The sequence below is a fragment of the Marmota marmota genome, unplaced genomic scaffold (assembly GCF_001458135.2).
Source record: "Marmota marmota marmota unplaced genomic scaffold, marMar, whole genome shotgun sequence".
Taxonomy (NCBI): domain Eukaryota; kingdom Metazoa; phylum Chordata; class Mammalia; order Rodentia; family Sciuridae; genus Marmota; species Marmota marmota.
In genome coordinates, this window is record NW_025999932.1 from 38,113,761 (window position 1) to 38,138,456 (window position 24,696).

Sequence of the window (24,696 nt, forward strand, 5' to 3'; positions counted from 1 at the left end):
TCATTGGTGCAGAGCAGGACTTTGACCTCAAATTTCCTGGCTTTCTGTTCAATGAATATATGCTTAAATTCTCAATTTAATTTGAGCTCTTCACCTACATCCTGTGACTCATAGGATCTACTCCTGTTTTTATTCCACTAGTTTCATTTCTTTGTAAAACAATAACAAATCTGTATTTCTCAGGGAAGGACATGGTTCATTAAGCTTCTGCAAGGTTTTAACCTTTTCCAAGACTGGAGGCAGATGGAATAGACCATAATGAGGTTGATTTTTCGTGGTGGGAATTGGAGGTTGGACTGGATACAGAGCATCCAGCCTGGAGGCTGAATCTTTGAGTGGCATTTAGGGTTTTGTGATATGCAGCCTCTGCAGCAGGCAGGCAGGGATGAAACAGTACTGTTTACCAAATCACAGCAGATGTTCTGCTCTTTGAAAGGTGAGATAGAGAGGCCTCTCCCTCCTTAAAAAGCTTGTCGAAATTGAGTTTGGCTTGACAGTGTTTATCTGGGAAATGTTGGCATGGGCCACATGTACCTAGTGACCAGGTTATGGGACAATCTTGACAAGCAGAGACTCTGTTCTTAAACCACCTGTGGACACAAGAGGCAGTTGTATTTCCTGGTAAATGAAATCAACCTAAGGATAAACTGATAATAATGCATATCATAGATGCCAAAGTTTGCATTTACTGATACACATATCCAGGATGTGCTCTCAAGTCACATGCTGGGTGCCTGGCCAAGCTGCCACATGAGCATAACAATTCACTTGCATAAGCCATATAGTGTTTAAAGACCAGAAGATTAATTAAAGGTTAAATATGAACAACAAGTGTTCATTGCTGCATTGTATTAACATTTTTATTTTTATTTTTTGGTACCGGGGGTTGAACTCAGGAATGCTTTATCACTGAGTTATATCCTCAGCCATTTTTATTTTTTATTTTGAGACAGGATCTTTCCTTAGTTGCTTAGAGACTTGCTAAATTGCTGAGGCTGGCCTGGACCCTGTGACCCTCCTGTCTCAGCCTCCCGAGCTGCTGAGATTATAGATGTGCACCACTACATCCAGCTGTATTAACTCTTAAAAGGGCTATGTTCTTCTATTGTTTAATCTTTAAACTGAATATTATAACACACAGTAAACTAAACATTTCGACATATCAGGAATTGCCTGCTTTATGTCAAAGTGGATGACCATCATGGTTTCCAAAGAGGGTGAGATTAGAATGCTCATTGCAATCACAATTCACTGCTTTAGTGAAATAATGACATCATCTTATAATGGATTAGAAAAATACATACACATTTCTATCTATGTTGTGTTTATATGTAAGATAATAAAGAAGTTTAATGGAAGAGCTGATTATTACTGGTTTCATTGATTTCTTTTCTTTCTTCCCTCACTGAGCACAGTCTCTGTGCTGAACTCTGCTCTGGGTATTAGGGATTAATAGTGAACAAAGCAGATATGGTCCTTGACCCTCATGGAGATGATCGTTGAGGTGAGAGGACACTGGTGGATGGGGTGATTTGAGAGACAGATAGTGGACATATTCAAGATATGTGCAGTAAATTGCATCAATAGGCCTAGTGATTTATTAGACGTGGGTGGCAGTGAGGGTGACTGAGTCAACAGCTGGATGAGTGGTAACCTATCTGGATGGGAAACTGGAGGACAGGCAGGTGAGTTACCTGCAAGTGAAACACCTGAGTGAAATTATCATAAATCCTCCTCTCCTTTTTATATACCTCATTAAAATAAAGAGCATATCTGAAAGTCCTTTGGGGTCCCCAAAAGAAAATTATCATCTGAGTGAATCCTTTAGTCACACTTTTCTTTGTGTGATTGCAAAGAGCATTCTAATCTCACCCTCTTTGGAAACCATGATGGTAATCCACTTTGACATTTAATAGTACGCCATTGGTATGCTTGTCTCTTCCTAGTTATGTATTTTATTGTGAGCATCCTGTGAGTGCAGGTACTATCTTATTCATTTTATCTCCCTCAGTATAATGTAGTGCGTGGCATTTGGTAGGTAATAACAGTTACTTGTTGAGGCAGCTGTATGAACACTGGCTGTAATGGACGTGAGCACACTTGTCTAGACTATTTCTGCTCTTCAGTAGCAGTGCTTATTTCTGTGTGTGACTCCTTTTAGCCAGTGGGCCCTTTCTGTATTGCCAACTGCTTTTCCAGTCCCGATACACAAAGACGTTTCAAAAATAATTGCTTGATTTTTTGAAAAGTGGAGGGCAAAGTTACGGAAAATTTCTCAAAGCATTCTGCATATCACACAAGCCAGGAAACAACAGCAAAAGAATGCCGGTGATAAACCTGAAGAGCCATCAAGCTTTAAAAAGGCTTCTTCTTCTTTTTTTTTTTTTTCTGGTGGGGAGGGGTACGAGGGATTGAACTCAGGGGCACTCGACCACTGAGCCACATCCCCAGCCCTATTTTGTATTTTATTTAGAGTCAGGGTCTCACTGAGTGGCTTAGTGTCTTGCTTTTGCTGAGGCTGGCTTTGAACTCATGATCCTCCTGCCTCAGCCTCCTGAGCCATGGAGATACAAGCGTGTGCCACCACACCTGGCTAGAAGGCTTCTGAAGAGAGTATTCTTACTTATCCACAGGCTGATCACTTTTAGATGAGCTTGATTCAGTTATTAGACCCTAGAGTTAAATTTCACACATGACAAAAATTTGACACATTGGTATTTGAGTTTGATGGATGGTCATTTTTCTTCATTGGTTTTCAACATGTTCCAGGGAGCCTTGGGGCGGGGGTTGTGGAAATTCTGGGCAAGCCACTGGATGGAGTCCCAGCCTATGACTTCTGCTCTTTTCAGGGATGCTCATTTAGATTTCTTCTGTTTGCATATCCAAAAGATTTCCTTTAAATGGCAAATTCACTGCTGCATAATAATTGTAAAGCTAGTCTCAGATAATATTCTTACCCTAGGTTGGTGCTAGTATGCTGTTATCTTTGGAAAACAACAATTTGATCTCATTAAAAGTATTAAAATTTGCTGGGCACAGTGTTGCACCCCTGTAATTCCAGTAACTCAGGATGCTGAGGCAGGAGGATTGCAGGTTTGAGGACAGCCTGGGCAACTTAAGTGAGACATTAAGCAACTTAGTGAGACCTTGTTTCAAAACAAAAAGTAAAAAGGGCTGGAGATGTAGCTCAGTGGTAAAGTGCCTTCAGGTTCAATTCCCAGTACCAAAAACAAACAAACAAACAAACAAACAAAAAACGAAAAACAAAACTAAACTCTTTATCAGTTCTTATGTAAGGATGTTTGCAACACACATACCTCATTTCTCTAATCATTGCATTTATTATTCTTTTTCTTAAAAAGTGTCTGTTTTATTGTATTTGTTAACCAATCTATGAACTCCCTGAAAGCAATAACATTAATTTTGTGTCTCTATTGAATTTAGGCAGTGCCTATCATGATAAAATTATACTGAATGAATAAATGGATGGATAGATGGATGGATGGATGGATGGATGAATCACTTGGACTATCAGAAGAGTGACTGTGACACAGTACTAAAACCTGAGACTTGGTAATTGTGTTCTAATCCTGTCTCAGCAATTTTGTTTTTGTAAGACCCTGAATAAATTAATTTTGTATCTCATTATGTTAAACATAAAATTAAAAAATAGAGTGTGTTTTGCAAATTAAGGATAATGAGTCACTGTTTCTTGGGAATAGAGGGTACATGAGTGAAATTAATTACAAAGGCTTATGTTATTATAATTATAATGTTAATTATAAGACATAACTGCTGTTGATGAAACTGGTCCAGAAAAGGGATGTAATATGAGCAGTTGTTTCAAATCTTGTGCCAGTATTCTGAGTGGACAAAACTATTATTCATTGCTCAGAGGACCTAGGCCAAAGTTTCATGCAATACAGACTGTGTTGGACTTCTGCAAACTCAGGAAAAGCAATGACTTACTAGCCAAAGGAGACGTTGAACCAAGGCAAGTTTGAAAAGCAAACACAATTGTAAAAATAAAGTTTTTTATTTCATCCATTGCCACACTGGATGACTATATATATATAAATAAATTTGGTAGAAATTACCAAGTTGCTTTTTTTCAAGGTCTGGTGCTGAAGGAAATTAGAGATGAGTTATTAAATCAAGGGATACAGGACATGTACATAGAACAAAGGAAGTATTAAGAGCCACAAGGAAAATAGTGTTCAAGTTGTATGGAAATTCATGAGGAGGAGAATCATCTTTCCGTAAGTATTGCTTGGATTACTTATGCCTTGGGTTTTCAAATAAAATAAAACCTTTTATCTTTTCAATACATCCCTTAGCATAAATAAATATGTAGAGAGCATTTCTGGCACAGGCATGCATTCCCTAAGAAGGAAGCCATTTCCATAAACATAAGCCTCTCCTTGCTCATGGTACTCAGCTCTGGTTTGGTTCTGTCCCGGGGCGTGAAGGCACTTGAAGTCGCTTAGCTGCCTCTGAATCTGGGCCAAAACTGGATCATCAGATTGATTGACCTCACTGAACCATGTGTTTTGGATTAAAAATTTCTGTGTGGTGTGTGTTTAGCCAATGAAAATGAAGACTCCCCAGGCCCTACATTCTTTATGATTTCTACACCCACCAGTGTTTTCTGCAGTACTGTGAAAATAATATGTCGCTGATAGAGTCGAAAACCATATTTTTACATTGTAGGATACTGTACAATCCAGAAAAGACTAAGAATAAAATTGGTATTTATATTCCCCCTTAAAAACACTTGACCTTTATGTAGACATTTTTAAAATGTAATGTGTTAGTTCAAATTTCCTTAAAAATACACATATAATTATATATAATGTATATATGATTATATTTATATACAAATATAAAAATTTGGAGAGAAAGACATTCATTAATATACAACTTTGTATTTTCTCCTATGAATTTTTATTTTCATGTCCTTACCTTCTGCTCATTCCTGATTCCACCCTAGCCTGGAATCTGTCCTCACTCTGTCACTAAAATGGCTCTCTGAAGATCACCACTGACCTCAGTGGCCCTAAACCCGGGGGTCCCTTGGTCTTACTTTGCTCAGCCATTTGACACAGCCGAGGCCTGCAGCACTCTGCTCCTATTCCGCAGACCCCAGGCACACTGTGTTCTTCTCTGCTTGCACCTTCTGTATGTCTGTACCTCCTCCTTGGCATACTCTTCCTCCCTGTTCTGGGAGGAAGTCTGCACCTTGGCCTGGTTAATCCCGTCTCTTCTTTCAGATCTCGACACAAATGTTGCGGAAAGTGAGGTTAGATTACAACAATTCTGCTTCAAAATGCTCACCAAAAAAATAATAATCAATTCTCATTCCCTCTCCCCATTACTGTCTAATTCTTTCATTATCTTCCTCCCTCTATTCGGAAGACAGAGACCATAATCCTCTTCACCATTAAAACCTCATTGTCTGGAATAGTACCTAATGCAGGGTAGATACTAAGAAGGTTTTGTTATTATTGGATGAATTTATAAATAGTTGCAGTCATGGTATACCTATGATTTTATACCCTTCTACACACCAAGTACAGGTCTCCACGTCATTGTGTTATAATTATGACTTTTGTCAAAATTATTCATGGACGGGCTGAGGTTATAGCTCAGTGGTAGAGCACTTGCCTAGCATGTATGAGACACTGGGTTCGATCCTCAGCACTACATGCAAATAAATGGATAAAATAAAGATTCATCAACATCTAAAAAAATATTTCAAAAAAGTTATTCATGGCCACCTATGCTTAAAATAACTCAGAGGTCCACCATTAGGAGAATGGATTAAAAAATGTGGAATTTTCATTCTATGGAACATCATGTAGCAACACGGTAGGTATTATTTTACAAAACAACATGGATGAACCTTACAAACATGCCATCAAATAAAGCCAGGAAGAGTGTACACACATTGTTTCATTGATACAAATTCTAAAAGCAGGAGTACTGATTTATGATGTCACAAGGGAGGATGCTGGTTATCCTCAGTGGGATGTTGGTGATGGGCCAATCTGAGTATTGGTAAAGTTCTGTTTTTTCTTAATTTTGGTACACTTATATGGTGTTTCCACTTACGATTTTCCTACTTATGTAATACCTCATATGTGGAAATTGGTTCAATTGCCCTTAAAAAGTTTATTTAAAAGTAAAAGAACTAATTTTACTTATAGATCTTTTAGAGACAAGTAGCTCCACAAGGTTTAAAAACAGCATTTTCTTGCTTTTCACTCCCTCACCCTCTCCCTGCAATGTCCATCTCCCTACAGATAATCTCTTTCAACTTTTTAAAAGTGGGTTCTCTTGATTTTGACCTTCATATCTCTAGTTAACTTGCTGGGTTTCACATCTTCCTGTTTCAACTTAAAAAAAATTCTCTACTGACCTTCCCAACATGGACAACAGGAATGCAGCTCTTTTTGCTCATTCCCTGTGCCAAGTCCATTATTCCCAACTTTCTCTCTCAGTATTGATTATTGATAATTTTGGTTTGATTAATATTCAATGTTTGGATGATTTTAACATGGGCTGTTTATAGCCCAGCTATGTATTAAACTAGACCACTTCTCTTTTTTCTTGTGGTATCTTTTCTCTTTTGTTTGCTGGTTTTTTAGAGAATTTCAATTGCCCTAGTAGTTGTTTAAATTGTCCTTGAAGACAATATTATCTTGTTTTATTTTATTTTATTTTTTATTTAATACATGACAACAGTGGAATGCATGACAACCCTTATTACACATATACAGCACAGTTTTTCATATCTCTGTATATAAAGTATGTTCACGCCAAATTATGCCATTATAAATTTACTCTTTTTTTGCATTACAATTCTTAAAACACATATATACCACAATTTTTCATATCTCTGTTTGTATATAAAGTATGTTGGCACCAAATTCAAATCTTCATACATGTATTTTGTATAATGATGACCATCACATTCCACCATCCTTGCTAATCCCCTTCCCCCTCCCTTTCCCCCCCAAAAAATCTCTTCCAGAATCTAGTGATTGCTCTAGCCTGGGATGGCCTCTCTATCTGGTTCAAAGTTGTTTTTTTTTTTTTTTTTTTTGGTATAGGGGATTGACCCTAGGGGGCTTAATCATTGAACTACATCCCCAGCATTCCTCCTTTTATTTTGAGAGAAGGCCTCCCTAAGTTGTTGAGGCTGGACTCAAACTTGTGATCCTCCTGCCTTAGCCTCCTGACTCTCTGGGATTATAGGTATGCACCCAGTGGTTCAAAGCTCTTATCCTGAGATGTCCCTTCAAAATTATTCCAGGGATCACTTCAGTTTGTTTTGTGTTAATGTTTTGTACATTCCATGTAGAAAAATTTTCTTTTCCTGGTTTATGTCTTTGGTTTTAATAGAGGGCATCCTTTAATAGCTTTCTGAGAAAGGGTACATGAGAAGTAAAAATGTCAAGGACTTCCATATAGGAAAATGTTTTAATTCTAACTCTATTAATGGTTTGGTTTGGTATAGAATTCTACGTTTAATTTCCATTCAAAATTTTGAAGACCTTTTTCTTGCCATATAATTTTCTACATAAATAAATTTTCAGAAGTCCACAGCTACACTTATTTATTTATTTTGTATATGAGAGTTGTTTACTCTTGTAGAAGCTCTTCTATATATCCATTGATCTGAAATTTCAAATTCCTGTGTTTTGCTATGTATCTAATTTCACCTAATATAACAGTCTCTGAGCAAACATAATCTTGAAATTCAACCCTTTCAGCTCTGGGAAATGTTCTTGAATTATTTTGTTAATAATTCCTCTCCTCTGCTCTCTTTTCTGTTCTCTTTTACTGAACTCCTACTATTAGCTCTCCTAGATTATTCTCTCATTTTCTTATGATTAATCTCCAATTTCTGGTTTCTTTTCATAGTTGTTATATTTGCTTATCTCTCTGGAGATATCAATGATTTTTTTTTCTTTCTCAATGTATAGTCTTTGTTTTCTACATTGCTTTTTATTGGTTACTAGTTTTGGTCTTAGTCTTACAAACTAATGGGTTTGCTCAGATGTCTGGTAATAGTGATCATACCTGAGCAAGTTTGGTCATAGCTGAGTGATTGAAAACTCTGAGTATGTGGGTGTGGCTTCTTGATTACGGCTAGGTGACCCAACACCGGTTTTTCTGGAACTGTCCCAGTTTTAGTACCGAAAGTCTCATGTACCAGGAAATCCCTTAGTCCTGGGCTGAAGGCCCCCACAGTTGTGATACCTCTATAGGGCAAACTGTCTAAAATTTTCATTTGGGGACCCAATGTCAAGGCCTTTAGTGATTTTTCTCTTTAGCTATCGGATTCCTCAGAAACTATTATTCCAATTTTCTACCTGGTGGTCCAAACCTTGCCTATGAAAATTCTTGGGGAGTATGGCAAGATTCTCAACTTCCAATATAAAAATGTCCTCCTAATCCCACTTCAAGTAGGGCTGTTTTTTCTCATTTACACTATTTATTGAATGATTGTCATGTGCCAGACACTGTTTTAAGCAATGGGGAGGCAGGGGTGAATGAAACATAAAAATTCCTGACTTTGTGTAAGCATGTAGGAGGGTTGGACAGTGGCTAGATGACAGGTGGGTAGGAAGGTGGATATATAGAGCCATAGATAGAGGTGAATGGATATTAAATAAATATGGCTTGTCAGAAAGTGACAAATGGTTGAAACAAACAGAATGGGGGTAAAGAAGGACAGAACTGGAGTGTTAATGAGTAGCCCCTGGGTGGCTCCATTCCTGCCCTTGGTCACTCCACCTTTTGGGCAGGATGGGAGGAGGCCACATGAGAAAAGCTATAAAAGGGGCAGGACACCTCCAATACCTGGAGCACCAGCTCTGGAACCTCTCCCTCCCAAAGAGTCAGTCTCTCTCTCTCTCTATCCCTCTCTCTCTCTCCCCCCCCATCCCTTAAATAAAACTTTTTGCTCTTCTCAGCATTCCTTTGGTGTTCAATCTTCAACAACAAGGGAATGGGATGGAATCCTGATTTTCTTTTTTTTTTTTTAAGAGAGAGAGAGAGAGAGAGAGAGAGAGAGAGAGAGAGAGAATTTTTTAATGTTTATTTTTAGTTTTCGGCAGACACAACATCTTTGTTTGTATGTGGTGCTGAGGATTGAACCCGGGCCACACGCATGCCAGGCGAGCGCGCTACCGCTTGAGCCACATCCCCAGCCCGGAATCCTGATTTTCAAGACAGGTTTCACTTGTGGCTTTAAGTATTTAAAAAAATCTTCCCACTATCATTTAGGGAGGGAATAATAATAGAAGCAAATATCCAATCTACATTATTTACATAGGAGCTATGATTCAATTTTTAATGGTATAAAGTGTTCAACAGCTTGAATATATCTCATTTTCTCAACTGTTCTCAGTGTTGAAATATTTGGGTTTCTTCCAATGACATACAACATTGTGCTATAAATCTTGCATATATCATTGCCCATGATCAGGAATTTTCTGAATGCTGTGGATTGATACCCAGAAATGAGATAACTTTGTAAAAAAATTTCAGCATTTGATACAATATAAGGCAGCATGGATAGTTCAAGTATAGTCTTTGGAATCAGAACTAGTATGCTTTTGTTTGGAGCCCTGCTCTGCCATTTACTAGCTGTGTGACCTTGGGCAAGTCTTCATACAGTGTTCCAGTTTTCCTCATCTGTCAAGTAGGAATGATAATAGTAGTGTTGCAGAGGGGAGAAGTGTGGGTTACATCATGCAGAGGGACTATCACACAATAAATTAGCTGATTTCACTATCATCACCAATATAATTGTCAAGTTACTATCAAGTTTTTTTTAAAAGACATCAACTTCAATGTCATCAGCAACTTATGAGGGTCCCTGTATAAACACTGCTTTGCTAACCAAACTTAGTCACTTATTTTCAGTGTCTCTCAACACTCCATTAGATGCCCCTTTGATTTCTGCAATAAAAAAAACTTGGAATATGGGACCTCACCGTTAATGTTCCAGCCTATAAAAGGAACATTTTAGCAAATTGTTGGCAATTTCTTATATAAGGACACAAATGGTGGAGTCGCATCATATGTGAATTCCAGTTGAGCAATCCACCTTTTCTGGAAACTGGGATGTGAGGGGCATGAGCAAGAAGGAAAGAACTACATTTAAACCTACAGTGATTCTTTCCCACCATTTCACCCAATGAAACTATGTGACTTTTGGAGGGAAAATCAAACCTGCTTTTCTAGACCTGGTCTGTTTTAGTGTGCTTAGTGTGGGAATATCTTGTGCAGATTGCGATTCTGGATTTGAGCATGGTTTCGTAACTCATGCCCTGTAAATCCAAGACAACATTCAGCCAGTTGCCATATTGAGAGTTGTTGCATCTGCATTTATAATTCACGTTCATGGATAATTATGATCCTGCTTTCAAATCCCAATGTTCATAGACAACAATGATGGCATCAAGCTTGGTTTGAGACTGAATTTAATAGAATCCTCCAATCTATTTTCTCTTGAGCCTTGTAAATGTTATTATTAGTTAAATAATTTTATCTGATACTACACATAGTGCTTCTTCTAATCAGAACAACTTTCCTTCTTTGTTTTCCTGGAAAATTCAGATATATCCTTCAATGCTAAGCTTAAACTTGAAGCCCTCCCAGGTTCCTGTCAACACATTAAGCCTTGTGTCTAGGGCATGGTCATATGAATCCTCTATGTAGCAATTGTCAGGTTGAGTTGGAATTGGCACATCTCTTTTCTGTGTAGACTGTGAGCTCCTCTAGGGCAGAGACTGTGTATTATTAATACCAGTGCCTAGTAAAATTCATAATAGATGAAAAATGAGGTAGAGAGAGAACTGTGGTATAAATGTACGTCATAATACCTAAGGGAAGTGTTTAAGAATGAAAACTAGTCAATAAGAGTAATAAAAGCCATTAGTTATTAAAGACCTACAATATGTAGCTTTATATATGTTATAATACTTCTTAAAAATCCCTTATACATCACTTTACCTATTTTACAGAAGAAAATTTGGGGTCAGAGAAGTTAAATAATTTGCCCAGGGTCCAGTGGCTTGTAAGAAGAGAACACGGATTTGAACTGCTTGTGTATTTCCACTCTTTTCTGCTTTCCTGATTCAACTGTGCCAGAGGTAGAGAAGAGATCAAGTGAGATGATTAAAAAGCATCCACTGAATTTAGCTATTGGAAGGTTATTGGGAACTCTACGGATTTCAAGGTGGGTACATCCCTATGTGTCCAGCTTTATTTCTAACCCTGGTAACAAAAGTCCTGACCATAGAATGTGTTGTTGGAACACACCTCTTCATTAACAGAAGTGCCACTGAGTATCCTTCAAGAGATCGCCATGGCTTTAAAATAAAGTCCAAGTTCCCCATGGAGGAGTGGGCTACAGTGTAGTCAAGGGGACCCACCTGGGGCTCATTCTCATTTAGAAGACATGTCCTCACATTAGGCTAGGTCTGACCTCTGGAGCCAGGCTCCTGAACAGAAACTTTTGGTGTGGGAAGACTGGGGGACATATGTGTCATCTTTGAGATGAGCTCCTCAGAATTGATCACAGCAGGAAAAGCTGAACTCTGAGCTGGTGAAAATGCATCTATTTGCGTAGCATTGGGACAATGACTAAAGTCCACTCATTTGCTGGATTAAAACATTATGCTGATGTGGTGCTAAATGGAGGCTTGCTGAGTGTGAGTCATAATGACAAACCACTGTGACAAGATATATTGGAACATCACCCCTCCCATTCTCAATGGCATTGTTGTTATGATGATTCCAAAATTTAAAACCTGTCCAGTTACTTTATTTATAACTTCACTAAATCAAATGCAGCAGGTGGTCTTGGCCAAACTTACACGGAATTTGGACTTGTGGAAACAGAAAGTGCTTCCTAGACCCTCACCGGCCATAAAACACTAGGGATAACGATGTCCTTTATGTCCTTTATGGCTGAAGGGGGAAAGGAGAAGTTGGGGCATGGTCAGTGACATGGGGAGAGAGATACAGAGAAGGGACAACAAAAAGTGAATTGGTGCCCAGTACCCAGCCCAGACTATACCAGGGACCACATTTGACCTTCTAAAACAAGGAGACTTGGGCACAGGAACTTTGTGAGCCCTGGGCCCAAAAGTTCTTCTTCAAGTTCAGGTAACAAAACCCACACAGAGTTGGGCAGAGGGCAACAATGTTGTGAAACTTTGTTATTCTGAGGTTCCATGCAGCCTCTATGGACAGTTACAGTGTCCAGGACTATAGGGGGAGACATTGGGGTCCTCAATTCTATTCTCCTTGAGGACCCAGAGGCTGCTAAGGGGAAAGGAGATCCATCGCAGACAGCAGACCCTAATGAAGAAGCTGAGTGGAAGAAAATGAAGGACTGTCACTAAGCACATGTGACATACACTGGAAGAACCCCAAGTGAATGGGAAAACTCTGGGGGAATGGTGGGGTAATGAGTGTCTGCAGGTAAGCAGTTAATGTTTGCATGGTTCTATTGGACATACAGGCTGAGGAGACCTGGAAATATCTGGATGGCATCAATTAAAAATATTTGCAAGTCCTTTGGTGAATGCTTGTCTATGTTGGTAGACGACTACTATGAAATAAAAAATATTAAGCACTATATTCCCTATAGTGCTACAAATTTTAGAATGCACTTGCACATGCTTTCTCTTATTTGATTCCCTTACAAAAGGCCTAGAATCCCTATTTCACAGATCAGGAAATTGAGGCACAAAGTAGTGAAAGATGTATCTAAATCTGCTCAGGTTGCATGCACCAGTTCTGGGGCTTGAGCCCCAGTCTGTATCATTTCACATCCAGTGCTATTTCCACCAGATGAAACCATTGCTTTATACAACTTGAACGGTGCCCCTGGAGTTTTGCAATAAATAGCTGATGTGCCTAATTGAGATGATCCTGCCACCAGGCTACAAGAGTCAGCAAGACTGAAATAACCAAAGTGTGCTTTGAGAGAGGCCTCCCACTGATGTGGATTTTGTGGATGTAGGTTATGGCCCTCTGCCATTTCATATTAGAATTCACGTCCTGAAGCAGTAGGAAAACCAGTCATTCCTTGGGTTGAATCAGCTTCCCTGCATCTAACACTTCGTCTTGTTTTCAGAGCAGGAGAATGTGTGCCTTATAACACAAGCATGGACACTAGTTCTTTAACCTGAGTGCTTGGCATTCAGGAAAGGCAAAGATCACATGATGCTTTGTGTGTACATGCACATGTGTGTGCCTGTGCTAGTGTATGTGTGTACATTGTCTACTATGGAGTCCTCCCCACCTCTCTGACAGCTGAAGGGGCACCTGGGCTCCAGATTTGTGATATCAAAATGAGGGGTTCTCCCCATCAAAGCCTGCTCTCATTCTCAGTACTGCATGGAAGAGGTAAGCCTTTCAGACACAAAGTAGTAAGAGTGTTGATTGGCACTTCCTAAAACCCACCTCCCCATTTCTTTATATGGATCTCACAAGTCATCCCTACTGCTCATGATTGGGCCCAGTAGTTAGAATCTCCAGGGAAGGTCAGTGGTGGGGTTAAATGGTGGTTTGAGGGCCTTGGCTGCCTGTGATCTCCTTTGGCACCCTGAGCCAGCTCAAAGAGATATGCATCCTGAGTAAAATTGTGTGCTTACTGTGAAAAGTTTTAGGAGAATTCAGTGAGCACCTTTCCTTCCTAGCAATCTGCCCTTCAGCCTATCTTACAAAGAAACATGTTTCTTCCTCTCCCTTCCTGCTTACCTTAGCGTTCTCATGTCTCCTGTGCCTCCAGGGTGATGCTTTCTGCTGCGTCTGTATGCTTGCCATAGCTCTCCTTCTGGACCCTGATATTCCTGGGGCAGGGATGTATCTTATTTGCCTCTGAATTCCCCATAGTCTATAGTCTAAGATATATTAGAAACACCCCAGCTTCTACCCAGTAGCCTGCAACTTCCCCCTAAGGCAACCAAAAATGTTCTTAGATATTGCCAAATTTCCTCAAGGGGACAAAATTGTACCTGGTTGAGAACTGCTGAGCTAGATAATTCTCTTGTGCTTTGAAGATTGTAATTTCTTACTCTGTTGAACTAATCTATGCTGATACTACTAGAGACAAGTGGAGGGTCCCCCAGGCTAAATGTAGTAAATATGATTATAGGGAAGTGTTATGGTTTAGATAGAAAGTGTTCCCAAAAGCTCATTTGTGAGACAATGCAAGAATATTCAGAGGAGAACTGATTGGGTTATGAGAGCCTTAACCCAGTCAGTGGATTAACCCCCTGATGGGATTAACTGAAGGGTAACTGAAGGTGGATAGAGTTTGGCTGGAAGAAGTGGGTCATAGGGACAGGAAGCATGCCTTTAGTGTATATATTTTGTATCTGGTGAGTGGAGTTTCTCAGAGAGAAACTTCTACTTTTTTAAATATTTATTTTTTAGTTTTAGGTGGATAGAATATCTTTATTTTATTTTTATGTGGTTCTGAGGATCAAACCCAGTGCCTCACATGTGCTAGTTGAGTGCTCTACCACTTGAGCCACAACCCCAGCCCTTCTCTCTCACTTCTTGATCATCATGTGAGCTGCTTCCCTCTGCCACACTCTTCAGCCAAGATGCTCTGCCTCACCTCCAGCCCCACGGAATGGAGCCAGCTGTCTATGGATTGAGACCTCTGAACCTGGGAGCCCCCAAATAAACTTTTCCTCCTCTAAAATTGCTCTTGTCAGGTCTTTTAGTCACAGCAGCAAAAATGCTGACTAAAACAGAAAGACATAGGTAACTGGTGAGCCACCCTGGAAAGCCAAAGTGAAATCGATACTTGAAGGATAAGATTGAGTGTCCGTACAAATCATCTAAGGGAACAGATTGAATTCCAAAGCCCAAACAGGAAGAGAAGGATTTGGTTTTAGCCTAGGGCTTCTTTGCACCATTTTCATTTCGGCTTGGATAATTCTATGTTGTCGGGTACTGTTCTAAAGGATGTTTAGCATCTCTGGCCTCCACCTTTTGGGTGCCAGTAGTAATCACCCCTTACCACTATGACAACCAAAAATGTACCCAGATATTGCCAAATGTCCCCTGGACAGCAGGTGAGAACTGCCCCTAAGTGAGAATCACTGCTCTAGCCTAATTGATGCTTTTGTTAAAAACAGATGACCAGCACAAAGCCTAGAAATTGGGAAACCAAAGAACTGGCATTTGGTTGTGTTCATCCAGTACTGTGCTGAGCAGGGGATGCCCTGATGGTAGCAGCAGATGCTTCAGACAGAAAAGGGCACTATTTTGATTATTGATATCCTCCAACTAAACTTCATTGCTCTGATTCCAGATAGCACATTATGATGGACATCTGCATTTATTTATTTGACCAGAATCTGAAAAACCCTTCTGGGGCGAATTGTGGAAATTCATCTGTTTGGTGAATCTGTCTTTTACAGTAAAGCTGAAAATACCAGATACCTACTTTCCCAGCATGCCTTGAAGCTAGGGACCAACTACATGACCTATCTCCAGATCATTCAGAGATGCACCCAGCTTAGAGTCTTGGAAATGACATGGAACTCTCTTTGGTGACAGAACAGCAGGAGCATGTGCAAGGAAATAAATGAATGATAGTTGTTTTAGTCAGCTTTTTCGCTGGTGTAACTAAAAGACCCAACCAGAACAATTGTAGAGGAGGAAAAGTTTATCTGGGAGCTCACGGTTTCAGAAGTCTCAGTCCAAAGACAGCAGGCTCCATTCTTCAGGGCTGAAACTGAGCCTGATCATTTCTCCTCTAAACCTTCTTGAATTGTCTCACTCAGGAGCTTTTGGGGGATACCTCACATCCAAACCGTAATAACAGTGGCAGCATCTAGTGGAGAGGGATAGCCATTCTGAGGGTATAAGCCCTAGCAGTAAATATGATTATGCTGACCACAGCACTGCCAGTGTGAACTCATAGCACTCTGTCTGAATCCTGATTGGGGGTGTGTTACCGACTGGATACTCCTGGGCCTTGTTTTCCAGTCCTCATGATAAATTGCAAGATTACCAAACAATCTTTTAATAAATTTCTTTTCTGTCTCAGTTAACTAGAGTCAGTTTACATTGCTTGCAAGAACTCTGAGTGGTATACAAATGGGCACTCACAAGGGGGTGCTTGCTTCCTGTGGTCTGGACAGCTTAGAAAGAGCAACAACAAGATTCAGTTCCTTGTCTTCACATCATGCCAGGAGCCAAATCCAAAGTTAAAAAAAAAAAGAAAGAAAGAAAGAAAGAAAGAAAGAAAGAAAGAACAAAGGAAAAAACTGGCCAATCCAACACTCTCAAAGTTTGACCCTGAAGGGTTTTAAACATCAATTAAAACCACACAGCTCTTGTATGAGAATTCAGAAATTGCTTGGGAAAAACTATAACCCCCTAATCTGGAGCAGGAGTGTGTGAATGAGGGTACTCCCCATGTTCAAAGAACATTCTACCCCAAAACTTCACCGAGGTTCCTCTGCAGGTGAAAGCAGCCCCTTTTGCTTTCTGATGAGGCAATTCCTAGCTTGTTTGAAAACTTTAAAAATGACCTTGTCTAAGGTAATTACCTGGAAAGAGGCAGCCAATTCTCAAATCTCATCTTCCCTCCTTCTCATTATCTGTAGACTTCAAACCAGGGTCAGAACCCAGCATGACCAGGGATCCAATTACAAAGTCAAACCCAGAAGGAAAAGACTTTCATAACTAAACAGTTGCAAAATTTTGCCAGTTTATATCAGCAAATATTGTGAATACTTGTGGAAAAGGATGTGGGGAAACTAGATCAAGGAGTAAAGAATATAACTTGAGTTCGAGATAAATTTGTCTACATGTATCCTTTATTTTTTTACCTTTATTTTATTTATTTATTTATTTATTTTTATGTGATGCTGATAATCGAACCCAGGGCCTTGCGTATGCTAGGTGAGCACTCTAGTGCTGAGCCACAAACACAGCCCCATATGTATCCTCCTTTTGACTGTTATGTGTTTCTCCAAAATTCATGTTGGAACTTAAACCCTATTTTAGTCTATTTTCTGTTACTATGACTAAATAACACAGAGTGAGTAATTTATAAAGGAAAGAGTTTTATTTAGCTCATGGTTTAGGAAGTCTAAGAACATGGCACTGGGATCTGCTTGGCATCTGGTGAAGACCTTCCTGCTGGGTTGTGACATGGTGGAGGCATCCCATAGTGAGATAAGTCACACAAGTCAGAGAGAGCGCAATTTAATAACAAAGTGACTCCCATGAAAACCCTTAGTCTGTGAGCCCATTCATGAGGACAGAGCCCTCAGGACCTCTTAAAGTTCCCAACTGGTCCTGCCTCTTAACACCCCACAGTAGGGATGAAATGTCATTGGTTGACCAATGCCTCAGTTTAACTGGTCTCCATTTACTGAAGTTCAGAATCTAGAAATTCTTTGGTATATAAACAGAGTCCAGAAGTGAAAGGTTTGAGAAGTAGGCACTTTGGAGGTAATTTATGGTGCTCACCCACAGTCTAAATATATCCCCCCAAGAAGTCTTAGAAAATACTCCGTTTTCAAGGCTTTGATGAATGTATTGATTAGTGAGAGGGATGTTAGTACATTTGGAAAGTCCTGTAGGCCTGAGATTCTAATGAGAAATGCTGCTTTTGGCACAAAATTCCTATTTTTACATGGAGATGCTAGAAAACTGGGGTGAGAGAGGCCAAATAGCACCTCACAACCATCGAAGGCAAAGTAAATATGTTTACTATCACAGACTTCCAGGTCAGTATGTAAATCAGGATAAACAACAAGCAACCATCTTTATAAGTGACTACTTCAGTGGTCCTCAAACTTTTATGTACATCAGCACCACCTGGAAAGCTTGCTAAATTACAATAGATAAATAAAAACATCACTTATGTTTGAACCTCATCCCTAGAGTTTATGAATCAGTAGATATGGATGGGAACCATGGAATTAGCATTTATAATGAGTTCCCAGGGTATATTGATGCTGCTGGTCCAGGAATACTTGGAGAATTATTGATCTAATTGATTTTTAGTCCTGAGAACAAGTATAAATGAGCACACCATAAAGACACTACTTAATTGGTGAAATCCCCAAGAATTATCCAACTCTAAGAATTATGAACAAAGGCTGTGCTTGAGGGACCACAAAAGTGTCCACATGACCTCCCTTAACCTTAGTCACTTCCTATAGGGTCCTAAAGACCCTATCTCTAAATGCAATCACATTGGGAGTTAAGGCTTCAACATATGAATTTGGTGTAGAGGGGTACAACTCAGGCTCTACTACTGAGTAAAACTAAAGACATCAATTCCATTATTATGGCTCTAAAAAGATATACTTTCACAACTCCATTTGATTGATATTTGGGCCATTATTAAAAACAGATAGATTTTGGATAATAAAAGTGATTTATTGTAGGCTCCATCAGGGAGCCTACAGCTCCTTTTATAAATGTGGTCTCTTCACTGGAGAAAACATGCACATCCCAATAGTTGCTATGCAGCTATTGATCTTTTAACCTCCAAAGCAGAAAACACCAGAAGTAGTTTGTTGTCAACTAGTGGGAAGAGCACTATACAGATGCTCCTTGTTTTATAATGGCATTACATCCTGATTGTAAATTGAAAATATCAGAAGTAAAAAGTGAATTTAATACACCTTGTCTACCAAACATCATAGCTCCACAACATAATAGACTTTTTTTTTTTTTTGAATTGTTCACTCCCATGATCAAGTGGTTGGCTGGGAGCTACAGTGCATATTGCTAGACCAGGAGAAGATAAAAATTTAAATATAGCTTCTGTTGAATATGTATTTCTTTCACAACGTCATAAAGTTGAAAAGTTCTGAGTCAATCCATCCTAATTCAGGGATCATCTGTACATTTAATGTATTGCCTGAAGTTCACCTCAACTCCCTGGCCTTATGTCATAAATCAGTCCACAGGGACCTTGATTATATTATTATCTTGTAAAAGAACATGCTGTTCAACTGTTGCTGAGGTATCTGAGGAGCATAAACCTCAGGGGATCTAGAACCTAATGTGTATTGCTGTGACTAAGGATACCAGGCATTGGGATTTAAACCCTATGAAACACTAGTAGACATGCAGATTTCTGTGCTTTTCTAATCCTCTTGGTATAAAGAAGAGGGTTCTGCACAGCCCATTTTTGTTAGAAGCTGTGTACTGTAAGAACATCTATGACAGTGTATCAAGTGCTGGATTCTGAGTGCCTCCAGACAGAATCAGGGGTCATCCTATGGTTTTGAATCAAGTAAAGGAGCTATATACCTTTGCAAAATATCTTTTGGATTTCTAGTAAGGCTTGTTAAAAAAAATAATGGGACACCAGGTAACTGTACTGCTTTAGCTCTTCGGAGTTTATGAGTTTATTATGTATTATTTACTCTCTAGTCATGGAATCAAGGACAAGAAGCTGACCTACTCTGCTGTATCATCAGACACTTTTTATACCTATCCTAATTTTTATTCAGTGGGTTCATAAACATAGTGGCTAGGGGGGTCCAGAAATAAAGCTATCTGTAGACTCAATAATTTGGACTTCAAACATTGCCAACTTGTCTGCAATGTCAGTCAAACCAAAACCCCTCATGAGCTTTGATATCCCATACAGATTAAGATTGGATTCACTTTTCTCTGAGACCTTTTCTTGCTCCTAGAAGAGGGACATTTGTCTTGATATTCTATAATTTCTGTTATAGCCCATGGATTAAATTATAAACTAGTACCAAACTCATTCTGTACAAAATAATGGGGAAAAGATAAAACAAAAAACAAAGGAGCTATTCACCTTTGCAAAACATCTTTTGGATGCGAAGCTGGGTGCGGTGCCTGATGAGATTTGGGGTTGTTGTCTTTTTGAAGGGGGGAATGATTTTGTGCGGGATGATGGCATTTTGTTAGGCAGGAGCATTTCAAGTATAAAGAGTAGTGTCTGTAAATGCTGGACAATGAAGGATGGACTGTGGGGGACACTCCTTATTCCTACTGCCCATACACTTTCTCCTGTGATTCTTCTATCACTTTATCCATGGGCTTACGGAGTACCTGTTATGTAACAACCTGGTCCCAGTGTATGGGAACTGTTCCCAAGGTGCCATGAGACTGGAGAAAGGTGGTAAACAAATCCAGGCTTGAAGAGGGAGCACTTTATTAAAGAATTCAGTGACAGGTGGTCCTGGGTGGAATTGATATCAACTAGATTCCTGTAATTTGGGTCAGAAGGGGGACTGTATATATTGGTTAAGATAAAAGTGACTTTATCCAAACCACAATGCATCTAATTCATCTTAAGTTCTTGTTTCAAAGAGTCAGGCATATTCCTGGCACCAGGATCTGGTTGTAAAGCTCCATCTACCATTCCTAAGGGGGCCTGGGGCTGTGGCTCAGTGGTAGAGCGCTTGCCTAGCATGCACGAGGCACTGGCTTCGATCCTCAGCACCACATAAATGTAAAATAAAGATATTGTGTCCACTTAAAACTTAAGAATAAATATTTTTTAAAAAGATCCTAAAAAAATAATCTAGGGTTACTATAGCAATCCTGGCCACTATGAATCAAGATGGCTGCTGTCAGGTCAAGCTGAATCCATGCAATGGCTTTTTCTCCATCATGGTATCCCACATAATGGTATCCCACACAACCTTGATTTTTGAGCAAGAGACACATTTTACAGCAAAAGAAGGAAGAAAGTGGGTGAATCTCATGGGTATTTTAAATTCATTTTACCATATATTGTTTTGTTTAGAATTCTCTAGATTTAGAGAAATGCCGCAGTCTGGCTGGGCACAATCAGGAGCCACTTGTCAAAAGAAACTAACTTTATTTTTAGAACCACACACGCCAAACAAAACAGCCTCTCAGGAAAAATCCTCAGAGCCTCAACTGTCACCACCGGCTTTCCACAAGCCTCTCTCTCCCACACAAGCCTCTCTCCACCTCCCACAATCCTCCTGCTCTTGAGGCCGATTGGCTGGGTCACGTGGGCGGAGCCAAAAAAGTCCCCCAATGAGCAGCTCCGTGGTCTGAAAGGGCAGGGAAACAGTCCAATGAGCATCACCGCAGAGGAGCCAATCAGCTAGATGTTGCTGGGGCCGAGGAGCCAATCAGCTAGATGTTGCTGGGGCCGCTGTGAGCCAATCATCAGCCGGCAGCTGGAAGTTTGCTGGCAGCTGGAAGTTTGCTGGGGCCCCTTTGGCTGTGGCTCTCAACAGAGAAAAGTAGAATGATCCATCAAAGATTCAGTTACGTTGGCAACAGGAAGGAAATAACTTACGAGGTTGTAGCACAGCTGCTTCTCAATTTACAATGGGGTTAACCTATTGGAAATTGAAAATATTATTATAAGTTAAAAAAGTGTTTAATATACCAACACCAAGATGAGCAACACCCTACTCTGCAGAGTATGAGTTGTTACCCTTGTGAGTGAGTGGCTGACTGAGACCTGAATTCACTGCCACTGGCCAGCACCCTGAGACAGTGTTGTACTGCATATTTCGAACTCAGGAAAAGACCAAATTTCAAAATTTAAAGTACAGTTTCTACTGAAAACATTTTGCTTTCACATCATCATAAAGTCAAAAAGTTATGTCAAACCATCACAAGTCAGGAAGGACTTGTAACTTCCTTACTAGATGCAATATATGCTCTGAACCAGTGGTACTATTTATCTCATGGGTTGAAATGAATATGGGATATTGTGCCTAAGGACCAACTAGCAAATTTTTGTCCCAGCAATTCTGGGCTCTTTGGGATTAGATGTACTGACAACAAAGCAGGAATGCTTACATAGAGGATTCAAGAATGGTCCCTTCAAACTGAAAACTGAAATTGACATATGGTCATTTCAGGATTATGTTAGCAGATACATAAATTTAAAAGTAGGGATGATATGTTAGGTAGTGTGATTGATTCTGATTATGAAGAGAAAGTCAATTGCTGCTACACAATCAGGCAAGGACCAGTGTTGCTAGGACCCAAATGCCCCCATGAGCACCTCTTAGAACTGCCATATCCAATGGTAAATTTAAAGAAATAGTTTGTCACTGCTATATATGCAGGTCACCAAAGGATCAGATCCTTCAGAAATGCAAGTTTGCATAACCCCATGACAAAGATAATGTGGAAAGGATGGTGGAGGAGGAAAGTCACAGATGCCTGTTATATGGTGGGACCTGTTGTACTAGAATTTTTTAAAAAGGTATTTACCTGTTTTCTTTCCTTATAGTCTCATGTTTATATTTTAACTATTTTCTTCTTTTCTCTTTTTCCCACTTTTTTTGTACAGAATGAGTTGATACTAGTTTATAATTTAATCCATGGGCTATAACAGAAATTATAGAATATCAAGACAAATATTCCTCTTCTAGGAGCAAGAAAAGGTCTCAGAAAGAGCCTGGATATGAAGCTGGGTGTGGTGCTTGATGAGATTTGGGGTTGTTGTCTTTTTGAGGGGGGGGGAATGAGAAACCATTCGATTTTTTGCGGGATGATGGCATTTTGTTAGGCAGGAGCATTTCAAGTATGAAAAGTAGTGTCTGTAAATGCTGGACAATGAAGGATGGACTGTGGGGGACACTCCTTATTCCTACTGGCCATACAGTTTCTCAAACTCCTTACACGTCTCAGTGCATATTGTAGTACCTAATGTCTAGTAACTGAAGCAGAATGTCTGCATCACACCAGTCCTAATGCAGGGTCTGAGACCTTGCTCTTGGCTATGTACCCAAATTTGATTCTCTCACCCTTCATCATTCCAAATGATGTCCAGCATAATTTTAATAAATTAATTTTCTACTAAATCCACTGCAGAAGATTAGTAGAAAATTAATAATTTTCATAATTAACTGAAAATCCTCTCAGTTAAACAATCTTCTGGGCACCATAATAAAGGATTCCTTGGGTAGCAGAAACAAGCATTCCCATTTACTGTAAAGGGATATCCTCCATGGCTTGTTAATAAATTGACATTCTGATTCAAATGTGGATCTCTTTTAGGTATTGATAGCGTGAGTCTGTACCTGCTGAGGCCCGTCAATACTGAGTACACTAATTAAAACACAGGAACTTTGAGTTATCACCACCTTGAGTTCTGCCTTAGTGGTTATCATTGATCACTTGTGATCCTCTATCTCTTCTCTCTTCAACTCAAAAATCCTGACTCTGTCCACCTCACAGACCTCACACCTCTACAGCACCTTCACATATAATACCTCATTTGTTCTCCCATGCCAATGAGTCGGGAAGGCATTTTTATGTTCCATTTAAGAGATAAAAGAATTAAAATCAAGAGAACATGCATCCAACCAGTTAGTCCGAAGCCTGGGACCAGTTCTGACACAGGACCTGGTCTACACACTCCTAGACTAGCCCACTTGCTGAGCGCTCTGGCCTCATTTACCGGATCAGAGATGCCACAGTGAGGGAGGGGAGGGTTGCCTGTAAATGGAGCCTAGGCCATCTGTGGCCATCAACACCACCTGTGGAAGTCACAGCCGAGCCCTAAGTGAGTGAAATTCATCTCCAGGTGGCTTGAAGTTGTCCACGCCTGGGGTCTTCTGCTTGCTTGTGCTGTCCTGTTTGTGCTTTGAGCCTTCTGAGCTGTGTTTCGTCTGGAGGTACAGGACCCCTAATTCTCAGTCTCAAGTCACCTAGAGTTGCCTTCCCCATCTCCACAGCCATACAAAGGTGAACGGAGGGTTTCCACTGAGCCCATGTGGAAGGGAGATTTCACTCTTTCAGACACAGAAGCAATTTTGCTCAATGAGGTGTGTGTCAGCTAGGGAGAGATATTTCATCTGTTCACAGATGACTTCTTGCCAAGTAGATATTAGCAAGTTATACAGATCACCGCAGGGACAAAATTCTCATGAAAATAGATGTTTGATTGAAAGTCTCCTTTTTCTGAAAATATACAGAAAAGGAACCTAAACCTTCCAGGCTGTTCAGCTGCCTGCTGGGCACATATGTGGCTTCGTCCTTTTCAACTTTGCTTTCAACTCCCCTGCTACGACTTGGTTCCGAGACCCTCCATCTTCTGAACTGAAGCCGCCACTTCATTTTCTTGCCACTTCATGGGACATATACTGACAAACCCTGCTGCTTTGGTGGCCCTTTCAGAAACTTAGAAACCCCCAATATTTTTTTTCCCCTTACTTTGCTCTTTTCACAGAAAGCCAGAATCATTTCTAGGCTTTTGCATATTGTTGATACTTCAAAATCAGAATATATAGAAGTGCAAGGTACACAAAGGATGGCTTATTCTCTCAAAAGGACAAGTCAAGGTGTTCTAGCAGCTGCCCACCCTCATTGTCCCTCTCTGTGGCAATGCTATCCTTTCACCTATTCATTCATTTGGCAAACTGAATCTTCTGTGAAGTACTCAGACCTTTATATGGGCCATTGATTGTGTTTTAAAATTAGAAAATATGACCCTTTCTCATCAGTAACTCACCCCGTACTTGGATTCTGAGAGACAACGAAAGATTACATGTAATATTATTTTTTATAAAAGTGCCTATATGTGTTCTGAGAAATACAAATTATCTGTGGGGGCTGTTTCATAATATGTAAGGGCATCTTTTGTAATTTGAGAAAGATGTCGGATTTCCTCACTTACTGACTTCTGGAAGATCTAGA